This window comes from Henckelia pumila, chromosome 4, assembly GCF_033568475.1.
Source record: "Henckelia pumila isolate YLH828 chromosome 4, ASM3356847v2, whole genome shotgun sequence".
Lineage (NCBI taxonomy): Eukaryota > Viridiplantae > Streptophyta > Magnoliopsida > Lamiales > Gesneriaceae > Henckelia > Henckelia pumila.
The window spans coordinates 72,424,290-72,432,252 of record NC_133123.1 but is presented as its reverse complement, the minus strand read 5'-3'; positions in this window follow the sequence as shown (position 1 = coordinate 72,432,252).

The following is a 7,963-nucleotide window of genomic DNA, read 5'->3' as shown; positions in this document are numbered from 1 at the left end:
CAATTTCACTAACTCCTACACTGATTAATCATTGTAGTGATCTTCGTAGTTCAAAATCACATTTGCTTCCTTCTCATATAGCAAATTTATCAAATTTATCAACTCGATACTGTGATCAACTTCATAGTCCTCTCCTCATCATCTTACCTCTGATCAGTACCTAGTTCTAATGTCTGAAGACGCATACACATGCTTCCACTCGATTCAGAGATTCATGTAAGCATGTAAAATCACAGAAGTCAAGTACACCTGCTTCCAATCATTTCAGATATCTAGGTAGCATGTGCAAGTTCAATATTCAAACATAATTTTCAACTAAAACACAATGTCATGTGATAAGTTCATAATATGAAAGCATGATCATACTAGCAATTAAAACATGTAATTCAACATGTAATTCAATCATCTCATGCTAGCATACAAATAAGCAAGGAAGAAAACTCAATCTACCCCACTCACTATTCTTCTATCTTAGTCCAGAATTTTTTCGCTCTGATACCACCTGTTGTGGGGACCTCGGGTTGATAATCTCATTTTAAGTGTAATTATCGATTAATCACAATTAATCATATCATTAAAGAGTAAACTAAAACAAAAGAGCAAAACAAAAAAAAAAATTTAAAAAAACTTCAACCCCTCGCTCGATCGGTAAAATCCTACCGATCGAGCGAGCACAAAAGTTCAAGTCTCGGGTTCCAGCCAAAACAGGCCTCGATCGATCGGTCAAATCTTACCGATCGAGCGGGCATGATCTGTTCAAAATATCAGCAGAATTGCTCTTGTTCTGTTGCTGTCAAAATTTGATTCCAAGCATTCTTAACTACAACTCATCAATCCAATACATGTTATTTCAAGTCTAAAACATGTATACATATGTAAATCAAGTCTAGTAACCATGTCATGCATTTATACATTAATAATTGATGCAAAAGCTATCAAAAGAACTAGCTATACAACAAGTTCTACAAGTATATAAACATGCTATACTTGATTCCAACTCAATCTGTGACATCAATCCAACATCTAAAACCCGAGTCCACACATGCTAAATCTCTCTCCCGAGTTACCCTTGTCGTCTCAGACTAGCTCCTGCCCTACCTGTCGTCATGCACACATACAAAACAAGACAACAACCGGATAAACTCCGATGAGAATATGATTCCCAGTATAAAAGACATATACATGCGTTAAAATATAAACATATCAACTCTAACCATTTCATTTCAAAGATAGAGTAATATAACGCATATCTAAATCAAGACTTCACATCATACTTCAAATCAAAAGATTTATATAGCGCGCTAACAAGAATTGATTCATCTCAAATTGTTGCCATCAAGATTCGTATCCGATCTTGACATGGATATCCATCTATCGTCGTCTCATCAGACTCGAAAATAAGGTCCATCTGACCTTGGCATTAGAATCAATTCAATATCAAATCATATCATATCATAAGCAATAAAGATCCACTACCTGTGATGGATCGACAATAACATAAGTTCTACCTCAAGAACAAGTACATAAAACGAGTATGTGATTTGTTCGGGATAACTCAAGAAGCATCATTCTCGAGTATTGAATCCCTGACTCTCGATGTCATCTTATACCTTTCGTTTCGTTGATTCATAGTTGCTTCAAATCTGAACAACCTACATGAAAGAATAGCAATCAAACTTGTTCAAGTTCATCATCTCATCTTCAAGGTAGCACAACTTCAACCTTGAGCTATTCAATCTCGTTTCTCGAACGATAAGTCTCGAGTCCGAATCTCTTCTTTACAAATCTGAAATAAAGCATATCAAGCTATTTATATCAGCTACAAACTCACAAAAAAATCTGCTCAATCACATCTCAAACTTCAAGACAAAACAAGTTACAAACTTTGCTCAATTCTTGGCCGATTCGAAATATAGCTTTCCGAACTCGAAACATTCATATTCAATCTGATATGAAGTATAAATGTGCTGCATATATCAACAAACAACTCATATCTAACTCAGCTCAAGCATTCATAACTCAATACTAGCCAATTCATGAATAGACGGCATGACGGTTAAACTTCGGCAACCATAATTCATTGCTATCAACTCTATCATTCAAATACATGCCATCTACATCATGTATCAGCCATTAGACATCATATATCAGCTGCATCAGTAGGTATATAATCAAATACAACTTCTGAAATTCATAGCAATGGCAGCCGACGGCATAACGATATAAAATCGGTAACCGAAACAATACCAAACTCGAATAACAATTTCATATCAGCATATATCACATAAAACCAGCAAGTACACATCCAAAATCTCAGTATATTTGATGTTCAAGGGTTCAAATTATTGCTGGAATTCATAACAATTGCATACGACTTCCGTTCTTTGATCCAACTTCGATACGGTAAGAAATATAAACTCAAAACACATATTCATTCTTCGATTCTGATTTTCCAACTTCCAAATTTCAAAACATGCTGAAAAGAAGATAAAACTTACGTCTAATCGAAGCTCTCATCGCAAGGATCGCATTGCTATTTTTGGAATTGAAATCGGATAACCGTATCAAAAGTTATCGGAGTTTGAACGGAACAACCATTGTTTTTTCCTTCTTGTTTCTTGCTTATCTCGTTTCCTTCTGAACATTCTGATATCCAATTCCCATGTATGCATATCACATCACACGTGTGATTTCCCACTTGCAAGGGAATTGCACTTTGGTCCCTCAACTTTGGCCTATTTGCAAACTAGTCCCCGGACAAGCAATTTAATTCAATTTCAATCCTAAATAATTTAAGAATATAAGAATTTAATTCAAAACTCTAAATATTCTCAAATTAAATAATCTCGGATCAAAATAAAATAATTTCGGACTTAAAGCATTTTAGTCCTTGAACTTCTTTATATTAGCAAATTGGTCCTTTCTCGGATTTCACTATCTCATTGCATTCTATTTCATTCTCGGAACTCGGAATTTAATTATTAAATTCCATAAATATCCAATTCAAATATTTCCATATTTTAATTTAAGAATCCCGAAATTTAAATCTCAAAATCCGTAAATTCTCAAATTAAATATTTCCAACTCGGAAATTAAATATCTAATTTTCATAAATTATCCAATTGATATTTTCCCAAATTATAGAATTTAAATCTCAAATTCCATAATTAATAACTTAATCTTTCAGGGCCTTACATTAATCTTCAAATTTTTCCTTGAGAATCCTCGAAAAAGTTTTCTTCTTTTCCCATTGACATACATACATCTCTCAACAAATCATCAAGCCGACATGCTTTAAAACTCTCATATAAGCTGGTATGAGTCATTTTCACCTGAACCAAACATTTGCTTGCTGGCTCATTTAAATAACGTTCAGCAACATCCCAAAGAGTTTCGTTTCACCCTTTATCATATGATGAAATCAATCCTTCTGCCATCCATATCAAATAAACATCTTCCACACGTATATCCTCATCCTCTGGAAAACATCTTAAATACAGAAAACATAACTTTAGGTAGTAAGGCAGTACGTTGTAACTCAACTTTAGTATTTGTTCTACCCTTTTATCGATGGCGTAAACACCTTTCGCATGCTTCAGGTGCGAATCCATATTCTCGAGCACCTTTTTCCAGTCACCTAAATATTGTTGTCCTCGCAAAATTCCACCAACAACGGATACTGCTAGGGGTAGATACCCACATTATTTGCGTACCAGTTCCCTTCTTATAGCTTCAAACTCATGTTTTGAGTTATCTGAGTGCACAATTGGAAAGCATATAAATCAATCTCTATCTAGTGTACGTAGATCAAAGTATCTAGATCTAACGAAAATCGATATTGAAGGATTGGTAAAACACATTTCAAACTGTTTTGGCTTAATATTATTTAGAAGTATCAACCGAAAAATTAAAACTAACCTTGAGATTGATGGATGGGAAGAGCTATCTTTTGAAGCAGATCCCAACTTTCATCCTCCGTCAAGCACTCGAGTTTGTACACAAATTTTTTTCTTGCGATCATTTGATTTCTAATGGTGATCAAAATCTTGGAATTCGATTCTGCAAGTGTAAACACATTCTTCAAGATATCCCAATGATAAATTTGCCATATATCGTCAAGAACCACCATACACTTCTTCTCTTTCTGTATATCATAGAGTTTTCTCACCAGCTCAGCTTCCTCCATTCTTATCAGCCGTTCATTGTTTTCTCCTGGAAGAAGTTGCCTCAATATTTCCTGGAAAATAGATTTTTCTTGAAGTTTCTGCGTGATGCAAACCCAAGCACGATGTCACGGACTTATCCCTTCTAAGATCACAAGAGACCTTTGCTCCTTGACTTTTTTCCTCGCGAGTACTAGAAAAACAGCCTTTGTTGTGCAAGTGTATGTGCAAGTGTTTAAATAAGAGCACAAGAGAGCTTGAAGAATGCTTTTGTATTGTTTTAAAGTTGGTGGTTTAAAAATGAGGGCTATCACCCTTTTTATAGTAGTGCTTCCTACAATGAATAGCTAGGATCTATTTGATCCGACGGTGGAGATTAACTCTTCAGAATCTTCTAGCATCTACACAAGTCTAGATGCTTCCTTCTACATGATTCTATACAAGTTATATGTACAAGTGTATTCTAGAGAGTTCTACACAAGTCTATGACATGAACATTGTAGATATTTCTAGAATTTATACAACCTCTACCATGCACCATGCTTTGGAGTATGGTTGGCAAAAATTCCCAAAATCCCGACCCTTCCCGAATCCCATCCCATTCCCGTACCGAAAAATTCCAACCCGAAATTTTCCCGACCCGAACTTTCGAGATTTTCCAATCCCGATTAATATCGGGAGAGGGATCGGGAATAAAACCTTATCCCTACGGGATTCCCGACCGTCCCGAAATAATATAATAATATATTTTATTAATAACTTTGTTAATATAATATGCTAAATATTCTTAGGTTTCATCTCATATAACACTTAATTGTGGATTTAATTCGCATAATTTTTATTGTTGGAACTGAAAGAGTGGGTGCCCGGTGAGCCAACTTGTGGCTAAGGGCTTTGATGACTATTTGTATAAACAATCTTTTGTTTAATATAATTTACACTTTTATTAATGACAATGACTTTATCTTTCTTCATATTGTTATATTGTGATATACTATTGTTGTTTTGATAAAGACCTTGAATATACTATAGTGTATGTAAGATGTGGTAGTACATGGGGATGTCTATCATGAAACACATCTTATAGTCACTGTATATTCTAAATGGTTTCTAGTCGATTGAGTCGTCCGTTAATAAGGATAAGGATCGCTCGAGATTGAGACTAGCATTTGCGATGCCGAGTACCACGTTTCATTGGTATGGAACATAGAGATGTTCAAAGCATGCAAATGGATATTCATACGATGAATGATCGAACTACCCTATCCGGACTTTCCAAGTGGTTATCACTTATCGAGTGGATAAAGTCCGCGGTTTTGGTTGTACACCATTAGTCCTTACTACTTGAAACATCATTGAGACTCTATATGCTAGTACTGTACTTTGACTCGTTTACCAACTCTATTGGGGTCATCAGGTGTCGGGATTGGGTACAGTTACGACACATATAAGAGTCGATGCTTTGTTGTCAAGGATTCACCACATACTTGATAGTGTGGATATCCTATGCAATCTAAGGAGATATTAGTGTGATGAATCTTTGGCCAGAGTACATGATGTGTTTTAAGAAATGGTTTCTTAGTAGCACATGCGATGTCACTATTTGATCTTCAAGATGCATTGCATAGTTATCGAATCTCGAACGACTCTCGATTTACCAATGGTTGTTGATTCGATCGGGATATATGGATGAAGGGACCGTACTGTACGCTAACCAAAATCTATTGGTTCTTGCAGGCACTATCAGTGATACCTAGGGAATCATGGGGCGATGTTGCTAGGCGCTCTTACCATGATTCGATGGGCAAGTCGGAAATTGTTGTTCCGAGTCACAAGGAGTTGTGAGCCCACGGCTAGCTGTATCCCTGAACCATTGAGGGTCACACAGAGTAATGGATTTTTAATCCCCGTTGAGATAGTTAAATTTAAAGAGTTAAATTTAATGAACAAAGAAGTGGGACTTCTTATTTAAGATTAGAGGAGTAAGATTTTCTAAAATGACATAAGAATGGGCATTTTTGGAAATCACTGAATTCGGATTCAGAAAATTTATCTTGACTCTAAAAGATGCAGAAATGGTTTCTGTGAACATTGTTGAAATTGGTTTATCAATCTGAGTTACGATGAATTTTATATTAATTTCTGAACATGCGGGCTTTGCTTGTCAGGCTTGAACTTATGACTAATGGGCCCTAAGCTGTTAGCAGCCCACATTATAAATAAGTTATTGCAGTACAGAAATTACACAACAGAGGTCACAAAATATTTTCGAAAACCCTAGCTGTGTTTTCTCTAAGTGGCCGCCCCCTTCCCTCTCTGCTCGGGAAAATCCAGCCTGTGAATTTTGAATTTGTAGTCTGGTTTAACAGATCAAATTCGTTAATTCTCTTCGTAGAAACTTCTGATAGATTTTCTAGTGCAATCTATTAGAGGGATTAAATCTCTGTTCGTGGACCTGATTGGAGAACAGTTCGTTCATCAGTTCCTGGGATATACAACAAGAGCAGAGTAATCTGTTGGTGTCCATAATCTCGTTTCGAGATTGGAGGTAAAAATTTAAATTGTTATTTAATTTTTACACACACAATTTAATCGTAAAGTTTTGATACCCATTATGGAATCGTTCCATATAAAATTTTTAAACTTCCGCTGCACTGAGTATCAATTCTGATTGATCTGTTCACCGTTCTCCAACAGTGGTATCAGAGACAGGTTGCTCAGATCAAGCGATTAAATTAATCGATTGTACAAAATTTTTTTTTAAGCCTCGGTTTTTGAAACAAAATAAATTTTTTAAAAATAATTTTTTTTTTTCGGGCAAAACACGGGCAGCGATGGTCGCTGCCCTTGGGGCAGCGACGGGCTGCCCGGCCCGAGCCCCTTTGGGGCGCGGGCAGCCCGGGAAAAAAAAAAATTAATTTTTTATTTTTAAATTAAAATTTTAATATGTTAAAATTCTATTTTTGGTCCGATCGAAAATTGTTTTTGATTGGTCCACGAGGCGTCGAATCGAATTGTTCGAGTTCGAAAATTTTAAAATTGATTTTTGGATAAATTTGAATTTTTGGAAAATTTATAGATTTTATCCGTTAAATCAGATTTTATGAAATTAATTATTTTTGGTACAATTGATGATAAGATATGATCTTATGGAAATATTGAGTAAAATATGATTTTATGTATAAAATTGAATTTTATATGTAAAATATGATTTTATTTGATAAAAAGATAAAATATGATTTTGTATGTAAAATAAGATTTTATATATGGAATATGATTTTATCCTTTTAATTTAAATTGCCATTGCATGTTATCCAATAAATTAATTTTGAATTAAATATTATTGGATAAGGATGATCGATTGCCATGACCAATTTTGTAGGTGTATGTTAGGAATTTACATTTGTTTTTATTGTTGTTGGATTTATTAATGGGCCTGGTTTATGGCCCAATATGAATTGTCATATGTAATAAAAGTGGGCCTGGTTTATGGCCCGTTCCCACCCCTTAAAATGTATCCCCTACTTGTCATAGTTATTTATTGTAAATACATTAGACTTAGTGGGAGATGAAGATTTGAAGATGGAGGTGGACCCAGCAGACAATAAAGACAGAAGAAATGTAAATTGGAAGCTCAATATAATAGGATTGCATTGCATACCTGCATATTACCTAGGATTGGACTTAGACTCGTGATTGGCAACCACGGGTCGATTAGAAATGGAATCGATCATCCTATATAATATATGATATTATCATTGTATGCATGTTTTAGACTAAATTGTATGAATCCCGCAAGC